General features: G+C 35.8%; 1 non-coding gene across 1 annotated transcript; it reads left to right on the forward strand.

Annotated features, from left to right (window-relative positions):
* The first annotated feature begins 8,938 nt into the window (after nt 1-8,938).
* On the forward strand, nt 8,939-9,045 carry LOC131161086 (small nucleolar RNA R71). Its single transcript, XR_009138246.1, has one exon. It is a non-coding gene; the product is annotated as a small nucleolar RNA R71 (small nucleolar RNA).
* The last annotated feature ends 3,294 nt before the right edge of the window (nt 9,046-12,339 follow it).

The following is a 12,339-nucleotide window of genomic DNA, read 5'->3' on the forward strand; positions in this document are numbered from 1 at the left end:
TGACATCTACCGATATAACTTACTCATCTTTGTCTAACTAAGTGGAGGAGCTCATAGGTGTTCCTAAAATTTTACTATCCTCCATATTAAATTTCTTGAGCAAGTCTCAAACATATTTTGATTGGCATATGAATGTTCCATGTTTGGTCTGTTTAATCTGAAGTCCTAGAAAGAAGTTCAGTTCACCCATCATGCTCAATTCAAATTCATTTTGCATGCATTTGGCAAACTCATAACACAACTCATCATTTGTAGCTCCAAAAATGATGTTATCTACATATATCTATACTAGGAGCATGTGATCATTTTTAGCTTTAATAAAGAGTGTTGTGTCTATCTTCCCTCTAGTAAATCCATTATCTAGTAGAAAACCACTAAACCTCTCATACCAAGCTATATGAGCTTGTTTCAATCCATACAAGGCTTTTTTCAATCGATAAACATGATTAGGAAATATGTGGTTTTAAAATTCTAAAGGTTGTTCCACATATACCTCCTCATTGATGTAGCCATTTATAAATGCACTTTTAACATCCATTTGATATAATTTGAAGTTATTAAAAGTAGCATATGCAAGTAGCATTCGAATGGCTTCCATCCTAACTACAAGAGCATATGTTTCCTCAAAATCTGTACCTTCCTCCTGGTTATACCCTTGGGCTAGTAGTCTAGCTTTGTCTCTAATTACTATTCCATTTTCGTCCTTCTTGTTCCTATAGACCCATTTAGTTCCAATAATAGTATGATCATCATGTCTAGGAACCAAGGTCCAGGCTTTATTTCTCTCAAATTGATTAAGCTCTTCTTGCATGGACATCACCCATGACTCATCCTCAATTGCCTCATTCACATTCTTGGGCTCCTTTTGAGATAAGAATGCAAAGTGGCTTCACAAGTTTCGAAGGGATGATCAGGTAGCTACACCTCGTGAAGAACACATAAGATTTGATCTTTGGGGTGGTTCTTCGCAAATTTCCACTCTCTAGGTAGGTCATGTACCTCACTCTCTACTTGATTATCTTCAGTAGGTGGTTCTTTAATTTATATGATCTCATCTTTATTATTTTCAATTGATAAGTTTTCTAAGCCCTTTCTTATTTGTTAATTTATGTGTAATCCCAAGAGGGGGTGAATTGGGCATTTAAAAATTTGTGTCACTTAAGTTCTAATTTTGAACAACTTACAACCATACACGTACAACATAGATGACAAGAAATTTAGTATTTCTCAACTTATCAATTTTAATGTGTGATTTTATCAATCAATCAATCTTACCCAATTACTTTACTAACATACTAAACAATTAACACATACACAACACCCACATAATTAAGTACAAGCGAAAATTAAAAGAGTTAAGGGAAAGAGAGATGCAAATACAGTTTTTACAAAGTTCAGCCAACTCGGCCAACGTACTCGCTGAGCAACCCACTCAAGGATTCCACTAATCTCACTCCTTTAACTGGGATGGAACTTCCTGTTATAGTCCTCCGCTTACAAGAGGCGTAACTTCCTCCTCACTCCAGTTCACAACCCGAACCGCCAACACAATAATAAGATTACAATTTTTTGCAAACTCAAATGCTTCACAACAATCTAATGAGTACAATTGAAATCCTAATACATACTCAAATGATATAACTTGAAGCTCAATAATATGTTCCAAAGATATTCAATGAAATCTTTAGTAATAACAATTGAATGATCTTTGTATAAGAAAATATGTATAACAAATATGTTCCAAAGATCTAATCCAACTATATGATCTTTACAAAAATATATGTAAAACAGTTTTGCTCTAAAGATCTAAATCAAATCAATTTTACAATAATTAAACTGAGATAAAATCTTTGAATAAAATATAAACTTGAATGTTTTCAAAGATTTAAGCTTTAATAAACCCTTTAAAAATATCTTCAAGTAATATATGTATATATATATATATATATATATATATATATATGAACAACTCACGTTCTTGCTCTCAAAATATATAACAATATGATTGTGGGAGTATAAGCACTTTGAAAATAAAGATCTATATATCAAAAATAATATTCTATTTACCAAACCTCAAAGACATGATCTTGCTTATGAAAATATGAGTGAAAGAACCTTTGATCGTGAGAGTAATGAATGCCCAAAAATCTAAATACAGTAGTGCGTAGGCAAGAGGTTCAAGCATAGCAAAAATCTTCCGTTCTTGTTCTCTTCTAGCCCTTGTTGTTCGTCTCTTTGATCTTCTTACAAAAACTAGGGTTTTAGGTTGAAATATATATATATATATATATATATATATATATATATATATATGCATGGTTGGCCGATGGGCGCATCTTGATCACTGGATCAATTTAGGTATATTTTTGTTAAGAAAAATTTTGCCTATTGTGCACTGGAGCGTCGTTTTGCCCGACGGACTCGTCGACGAGTGCTTTACACTTGTTCGTCAACAGGAGCATGGGTTCGTCGCCAAGTGGCCTGTCTGAAATTTTAAAGGTCTTGGTATTTTCTTGTCGACAAGGAAAAAACGTTCGTTGCCGAGTGGCCTACATGCTTTTGTCGATGAGGCCAAGGATTCATCGACGAGCTGCCTTATTTTCAGCCCGATTCAACCTAAGATAAGTGACCACCACAAGCCTCTGAATGACAAAAGTTCAAGACACTCATTACCTCAGTTGCTGGAATGCATCTTCTCATGATTTGGTCTGGGCAATATTTAAACAAATAAGGATCATCCCAATAAAAATTTCTTACCTCGACCTAGAACTTATGCTTATCTTGTGTGCTCCAGTTGGATGGAATTTCACCAGAAACCAAGTAGTTGACAAAGTGAGCGTAACCAAAATTTGGCGCCGTTGCCGGGGAAGCCATATCAACAAGAAAGGTTTGTACTTCAAAGGTAAACATGATACACAACACAATGATAAGATTGAAATAAAATAAGCAAAACTATAGAAGTATTTTGAATCAAATTATCGGTAAGATCACAAGTGCTAAAAAGATTATTTCAATCACAACTTCTAAAATTGTGTGTGTACTAGGCCCAAACTCCTCTTACCACATACCATAATACATATAACTTTGAAAAATTAACCATGGAAAAGTCTCAACTCCATATCCTCACAGGTACAAATATTAATTTGCGAGGTTAGATGTTCACTCATGGAGTTGGAAAACAGACAAACACTCTAGAAAAGGTTACATTTAAGGACAGACGAATAAACTAACATTGATAAGAAGATAGGAAAACTAACTGCTAAGAACTCACCCATTTTACTACTATAGCTTCAGGATTTCAATAGGTCATTATGAGAATAATACAAGTAAGAGAGCCTAGTGAGAAAATTATTTACAAGGAAAGAGAAAACAAAGATCGTCGTCTATAAATGATGGAAGACTTTATTGATCTCAATAAACATCCCTTTTTTTTCTTTTTCTTTTTTTCTTTTTTTTCAACTATTTTTTTTTTTCATATATGTTTTTTTTTTTTCACTGGAAGAACAAATACATCCAAAATAAAATAACAATTCTTACCATGATATTCTCAAGGATAGAGAATATTCATGTTATCTAGGCTCATCAATAAAACAAATCCTCATTTTGACAAATATCATCCCTGGGTATGTGAGTATCACGTATTGACATTCCTAGCAGCAATTAACCAATCCAACAAATCAATGAAAGTTCATAAACTGTTTTCGCATCCTCTCCACTCATTCACCAAAGATGTGTGAGTTTAAAAGGAAAATAAACTTAACCATGGTAATTTTCTCAGCTATATACATTGACCATCCATCTTACCTTATGACCTAGCAACGTGCAGATAAAATTTGTAGAAGCTATTCTCTAATAATCAAGATAGAAAATGTGACAAAAACCAAATATTTTGACTAAAACACATGGATAAAACTGCTAAGATTCCAAGTTAATCCGTTCAAACACGCAATGTACACTTGTTTACACAAGAATTACCAAAATTATAAGTGCAAATGTGCAAATGTGCATGAATATGCCACCACCCCCAACCTAAATTTGATAGTGTCTTCACTGTCACCAAATATAGCAATGGTGTTGTATAAGAACTAGACATGCAAGGAGATACTAGAGGAACTAAAAAAAAAAAAAACACACACACACACACACACACACAAAAGGAAAAAAAAAATATAATAATAATAAAAATAAAAAAAAATAAAAACTATAGTATAAAAAGATAAAACCTGATTAATTAAGGTAGACAAGAGCCACCAAAGTGATCTCCTCAGGTTTGTCTACGCACTCCATGAAATGCTTCAACCGTTGTCCATTAACTTTGAAAATTCTCCCATCTTTTGGATCTTCAATTTCAACAGCACCGTTGGGAAATACTTGTTTCACCAAAAATGGTCCAGTCCAGTGGGATCTCAACTTTCCAGGATGGAGATGCAAACGAGAATCATATAGATGCACCCATTGCTTTGGCTCAAAACATTTCCTTAGGATCTACTTATCATGAGCCGCTTTCAGTTTAGCTTTGTAAATCCTAAAGTTTTCATACGCATCGTTCCTCAACTCTTCTATTTCTGACAATTGTAACTTCCTTCGAAGACCTGCAGCACTAATATCAAAGTTAAGGGCTTTAACAGCCCAATAAGATTTATGCTCTAGTTCAACAGGTAGATGACACGCTTTCCCATAAACAAGTTGATACAGAGACATTCCAAGAATAGTCTTGTAAGCAGTGCGATAAGCCCATAATGCATCAGATAGGCGTAAAGACCAATCTTTCCGGTTTGGTTGAACAGTTTTTTCCAAAATCTGCTTGACTTCACGATTTGCTAGCTCAGCTTGTCCATTGGTTTGTGGATGATATGTGGTGGAGACCTTGTGAACAACTCCATACCTGTGCATCAAAGCTTCAAAGGAATGATTACAGAAATGTGCCCCTTGGTCACTAATGATGACACGTGGCGTACCATACCTAGACAATACATTCTCTTTCAAAAATTTGATCACAACAGTGTTATCGTTAGTACGACAAGGCATGGCCTAAATCCATTTGGACACGTAGTCAACAGCAAGAAGAATATAAAGATAGCCAAAAGAAGAAGGAAAAGGACCCATAAAATCAATACCCCAACAATCGAATATTTCAATGACAAGAATAGGGTTAAGGGGCATCATGTGACGTCGGGTTAGTGCTCCCAACTTCTGGCATTTTTCACAAGAACGGCAAAAAGCATTAGTATCTTTGAACAAAGTAGGCCAATAAAGACCACACTGTAAAATTTTTGCAGCTGTCTTTTTCATAGAAAAATGACCATCACAAGCCTCTGAATGACAAAAGTTCAAGACACTCATTACCTCAGTTGCTAGAATGCATCTTCTCATGATTTGGTCAGGGCAATACTTAAACAAATAAGGATCATCCCAATAAAAATTTCTTACCTCGACCAAGAACTTACGTTTATCTTGTGTGCTCCAATTGGATGGAATTTCACTAGAAACCAAGTAGTTGACAATGTGAGCATACCATGGCATTTGGCTAATGGCAAATAGGTGTTCATCAGGGAAGTCATCTCGAATGGGTGGTCCTTCAGTAGAGTCATTGAACTCTAGGCGAGATAAATAATCAGCCATGACATTTTTCACACCTTTCTTATCCTTGATTGTAAGATCAAATTCCTGCAAGAGTAAAATCCACCTAATCAAACGAGCCTTGGCATCCTTCTTAGATAGAAGGTACTTAAGGGCTGCATGGTCAGTAAACACTGTAATAGGTGAACCAATCAAATATGAACGGAATTTTTCTAAAGCAAAAACAACTGCTAGTAGTTCCTTTTCCGTAGTAGAATAATTTATTTGAGCACTATTTAAGGTTCGACTAGCGTAATAAACAATAAAAGGCTTCCCCTCCCTTCGTTGCCCTAGGACAGCTCCAATAGCATAATTGCTAGCGTCACACATTATTTCAAATGGCAAGGTCCAATCTGGTGATTATATGATAGGAACAGTGGTGAGTTTGCCAACGAGCATTCAAAATGCTTCTTCGCACTCTAAAGTCCAGTTGAACTCCACATCTTTCAACAAGAGGTTACACAATGGTCGTGAAATAGTGGAGAAATTTTGTATAAACCTCCTGTAGAAGCCAGCGTGTCCCAAAAATGATCAAACATCTCTTACCATCTTAGGAGAACGTAGTTGAGAGATTAATTCGATTTTGGCCTTGTCAACCTCTATACCTTTTTTAGACACAATATGCCCTAAGACGGTCCCTGAAGGCACCATGAAATGACATTTTTCCCAGTTCAACACAAGTCCTTTTTCTTCACACCTACTCAAAACAGCTTTTAAGTTAAGCAAACATGAGTAAAAGGAATTACCAAAAATAGTCAAATCATCCATAAAAATTTCCATGCATTTTTCAACCATATCAGAAAATATGCTCATCATACAACGCTGAAAAGTAGCAGGCGCATTACATAAACCAAATGGCATCCTACGAAAAGCAAAAGTACCAAAAGGACATGTAAAATTCGTCTTATCCTGATCTTCTATAGCTATCTCTATTTGATAATATCCTGAATATCCATCAAGAAAGCAATAGAAGGGATGACCAGCTACTCGCTTTAAGATTTGGTCAATAAAAGGCAATGGAAAGTGGTGTGGCAGAATTTAATTTTCTATAGTCGATGCACATTCGCCACCCAGTCACCACCCTAGTTGGAATAGATACTCCATCCTCATTTTCCACCACAGTCACCCCTGATTTCTTAGGAACTACCTATGTTGGACTCACCCATTGACTATCAGATATTGGATAGATTATACCAGCATCTAATAATTTTAAGACTTCTTTCTTAACAACTTCTTTCTTCTTTGGGGGTCTCTACGGGGTTGAGCTCCTTCCGCTAAATGGATCTTATGGGAACATATCAGTGGGGAAATACCTTTAATGTCAGTTATGACCCAACCTAGTGCAGATTTATGTTCTTTTAACAAATTTATCAATTTTTCATCCTGTTCAGCACTAAGTTCAGAAGAAATAATGATAGGAAAAGTATCACCTACTCCTAAGAATGCATGTTTCAAACCTTTGGGCAGTGAGGAAAGTTCAAATTTTGGTGCTTCCAAGGTCGAGGGTTTCAGCTTTTCTCTATCACTTGGCAACTCTTCAAAGCGTGGTTGCCAATATTTCAATTGCTTATCCTGTTTTTCATCAAAATCAGCAGAAATATTAATAGTATTTACAGGAAATAGCAATGGATCAAAGTTGGAGTTATGGAGGAGGTACTCTAAGGATTCAAAATCTTTATGCAATTGTACTTCCTCCTAAACAAGTGTGTCTATCAGGTAGGTTTGATAGCACTCATCCTCGTCTCGTGGTTGCTTTCCAACATTGAAAACATTAACTTCAAGAGTCATGTTCCCAAATGATAGCTTCATGAGGCCATTCCTACAATTGATCAAAGCATTTGCAGTAGCCAAGAATGGTCTTCCTAAGATCAATGGGATTTTTGACTCCATGTCAACCCCTGATTGGGTATCCAGGACCAAAAATTCAACGGGATAGTAGAATTTATCAACTTGGAGCAAAACATCTTCCACTATCCCCCTTGGTCGTCACACAGAACGATCGGCCAGTTGCAATACCACAGAAGTGGGCTTAATCTCTCCAAGTCCCAGGTGCAGGTACACTGAGTAAGGCATTAAATTGACGCTTGCACCAGATCTAGTAGAGCTTGGCTAAACTCGTTTGTCCCTATGTGGCAGGTGATTGTAGGACATCCTAGATCTTTGTATTTTGGTGGAGTTTTCTGCTCAATCATCGCGCTTACCTGCTCGGTCAAGAATCTTTGCATAAGCTGGTACCTGTTTGATCACATGTAACAAAGGCAGGTTTACTTTAACTTGTGTGAGGTGTTCAAGAATCTCACCTTGATTTTTCGGTAATTTTCCTGTTCGAAGTGCTTGGGGAAATGGAACTAGTACTTGACACTTCTTCTCAGGCTCTAGTGGAGAGGTACCTCCAAGAGTAGTGCTTTTGTTGTTTGGTAGAGTTGATCCATCTAAAGTTTTACCACTTCAAGTCATAATGGCATTGACCCCTTTAATATTCTGCTCCTCTTTGGTTGAAGTTTCAGCCATATGTTGCCCATTTGGATTTGACTGAGGTTGCAAAGGAAATTTACCTCGCTCTTGGATTGTCAGAGAACTAGTTAATCTAGTGATTTGACTTTTTATCTCCTTGTTTTCTTCCACCACCTGTGTCAGGACAGATTTAAAATTTTTGTTCGTCTTATTCTGCGCCTCCATAAATGCATGTAAAGTGTCTTCCAAAGAAGATCGTGTAGGTGGAGCATTATATTGAGGTGGAGGATAAGATCGTTGTGATGGTGCCTCAGGTTTCCAATTGTTGTGGTTGGATGGTACAGACTGATTGGATTCAGACTTCCAACTAAAATTGGGATGGTTTCTCCAGCTAGGGTTGTAAGTGTTGGAATATGGAGAGTATGACTTTTGAAACATTCCAAGTGCATTACATTGTTCTTCATACATACCTCGCATCTCTCCATAGGTGGGACATTCCTGAGCTGGGTTGTCCACTTCTCCACAGACAAAGCAAGTGACTTGAGATTCCACTCTAGCGACTATTTGGATGGGCCGACTATCTCTACTTTCCAAGGCTTCAAGTTTCTTTGTGACAAGATTCCATTGGGCCTTTAGGTGATCTTCTTCTCGTAGATGGTAGACACCACTAGGTTTTGACCTATTGGTGTTATCAGTAGCATTGGGTCCAGTCCAGGTGTGAGCTTTCTCGGCTAGGTCATTCAAGAATTCAATTGCTTCATCAGGATCTTTTTGGAGAAACTCTCCATTGCACATCATCTCCACGAATTGGCGCTCCCTAATTGTGAGTCCTTCATAAAAACAGCTAACTAGGCGCCAATTCTCATACCCATGGTGTGGGCACAAATTTAACAATTCTTTAAACCTTTCCCGTGCTTGGTATAGGGTTTCACTATCTTTTTGGGCAAAGGTTGAGATCCGTCTTTTCAAATTATTGGTCTTATGGTGCGGGAAATATTTATTAAAGAAAGCTTCAGTCATTTCCGCCCATGTACCTATGGATCTCGGTCTCAGAGAGTATAACCAACTCTTTGCTCTATCTTTTAAAGAGAATGGGAAAAATTTTAGTCTAATAGAATCTATGGCATTGGGTTGGCTATAAAAAGTGGCCACTACCTCCTCAAATTCCCTAACATGTACATATGGATTTTCACTTTCTAATCCATGAAAGGTGGGTAGGAGTCGGATCATGCCCGGTTTGAAATCTAGTTGTGGAGTGTTTGCGGGAAACATAATACATGATGGAGTGGCTGTACGGGTTGGATGCAAGTAGTCCTTCAAGGACCGTGCAGGATTAGGCTCAAGTTGATTCATGGTAGCGGGTGTGTAAGACAATGTTATGCTTGACCAAGAATCAGATGAGGTCTCACTAGCAGTGGAGCTTGGTCGCTGCTCAATTTCAACTCTTCTCGCAAGTCTTCCACGCTCGGTTCTCTGCCAAAACATACACCCAAAACAAAAGGAAATTCCTTCTTCTCTTTTTTTTTTTTTTTAGAACATAAACTATAAAAAAAATAAAAATAAAAATCTATTAGAAAGAACTTTAACAAGAGATTAAAATGAAACTAGGAGGCATAGCCATCCATAAAAGAGAAAAGAAAAATAATAAAAGGCGGCTCAGCCGACCACACAATAATAATAACAATAATAAGAAATAGGTGGCTTAGCCATCCATAAGATTAATATTAACAATGGAAAAATAAGAGATGTGATAACTTACAAGTAAAATTAGGAGGCTCAGCCTTCCATTAAAATAAAATAAAATAAACTTTACCTTTGAAGTACAAACCTTTCTTGTTGATATGGCTTCCCCGGCAACGGCACCAAATTTTGATTACGCTCAAAATATACTAACGGTTATTGAAGTATAGATTGAGGTGTCGATCTCACGAGGAAGTGCTTACAACAAAATAAGTTGAAGAGAATCAAGTATTAAGGATAACAAGGCATTGAGAATCCCTTCTATGCTTCGTAAATCTATTTCCTATTTTGATTCAATTTTATAACTCAACTGAAAGTTTCACGTCCCATACCTTCAATCGGAAAGTATTTCTTTGAAGAACAAATGATCAGCAAATGTATTTAATATGCATAAAACTCTTTTTTTCCTTGAGAACAAGAAGATGTTATCTTAGAGGTTATCCAAAATTGACAATATATCTACTGACAATATTGCAGTAAAAGATCAACCCAAAAAATAAAACTATGATTAAAAAGAAATTGCATAAAGAAAGCATGACTAAATTTATACGAACTTGAAAACCATAATCTTTGGTTTGATTGAAACTAAAAATGATAAAGAGCTTCATGCATTAAAAAAAGATTACATTTATTAAACTTCAATTTGAATCAAAACAGAGAAATAGAAATACTACACATAGAAATTCATCTCTAGCCTTGTTAAGAACTCTAGTCTAACTTACAATTCATCTCACAAACTTGAGAGAGAAGTTCTTCAACAATTTTTAGGAGAATAATGGTCAGAATTTCGTGTCCCTAGAGCTCTCTCAAGGTTTCCTTTTATAGGCATCACAAGCACCTTATGCAAGTGTGAACACAAGTTTGAACACAAGCTGAAATTTTATCAACTTCCACAGGATTGCTCCATTTGTACCCCTTTACACATGGAATTGGGAGCTAGTCAAAACATGAAAGTTGTAACCCAATGTCTTGGGCATTCATATATCAAATTTCATCTTCATTCAAGGTTTTCAGCTCCAGCTATGTCCAAAATAGCAATCTGTACGCAGCCAGCATTGTTGACTTGTCTTCACCCAAATTGATTGCTATATTTCACCTACATGCACACCGAATTTGAATTTATTAAAAATATAAAAGTTGTAGATATATGTCTTTTCTTTCTATATATAAAATATCAGCTCATTTTGAGATCTACAACTTCATATATGTTCAAACTATTGACTGCTGTGCAGTAGGTAAGCAAGCTGAAATTGTTGGCTTTTCATTCACACATTTTTTTTCATTTGCACACAACAAATACACTACATAAATACTATACTTTATGAATAATACTCAAGACAACCTAAACATGTATGCATAGTCTTATTTTTACAATTAAAGTCAATGCAAATCAAAGTTGTGACATGAGTTTCTACTTTGACCAAAAGTATGAGTATTAATATAATGGAAGTGTAATAAAGTCTTACGAAGTGTATAAAAATACTGAATTTTTAGACTATTATCAATAAGTGAATGTAAATTTTCATAAAATGCATGTATCCTAAGGTCCATCTATTTGTTATTTTGAGCTCCCACCAATATCATATGAGATATGTAAATACAAGTAATACTAAATACCCACACTTGAAAAACTTAAAGTTTCTTCATTCTTTTGCTCTTCTAATTCCATGAAGTGTGTCAGGTTATATATGCTTTAAGTTCCTCATGGCTTCCATGACATCCTTACCTTCCGTGCATGCTAGGTAATGACCATGTTCACAATCTCAACGCACAAGTAAGATACTATGTGATTTGTCATTATCAAAACAGGATAAGACTCATAGAGTCAACAATCTCCCCCTTTTTTATGATGACAAATACACGAGCAAAAAAAATATTTTCTCCTCATTTTCTAATAATATGGCAGTGTAATCCAGAAAATATTACAAATAAAATTTTTCTCTAATAAATATTCTCTTCCCCTTTTGACATCAATCAAAAAGGTATACAAAAATATACATGGTTAAATATTTTGCCCCTTTGTAAAAAAAAGTTTATCTCTCCCCCTTTTATCTCTCCCCCTTTCTAAAGATATAGTCGTTTTGTGAAAACAAATTTCATGTTGAACATACAGCAGCATTTATATCGACATTTATATAGGCAAGCAATTTAGTTCATTAAAGTTTAAAATTCATGTGCGCATCAACATGTATCATATAGCCATAAAATATTTAAATTGCTCCCCTTAAGTTATGTATCCTAATATATCTCTAGGCAACTTCTCTACTGTGCATCAAGTCTAATTCACATCTAATTTGGATAAACCTATCCTTCAAAAGTGGTTTCGTGAATATATTTGCCCATTGTTCATCTGTGCACACAAACTCAAGTTTCACATCCCCCTTTTGCACATAGTCACGTAGAAAATGATGTTTAATTTCTATGTGCTTAGTTCGTGAATGTGATATGGGGTTCTTTGAGATATTTATTGAACTCGTATTGCCACACTTTATAGGAATAGATTCATAGTGTAATTCATAGTCCATT

This window comes from Malania oleifera, chromosome 7 (genome assembly GCF_029873635.1).
Source record: "Malania oleifera isolate guangnan ecotype guangnan chromosome 7, ASM2987363v1, whole genome shotgun sequence".
Taxonomy (NCBI): Eukaryota; Viridiplantae; Streptophyta; class Magnoliopsida; order Santalales; family Ximeniaceae; genus Malania; species Malania oleifera.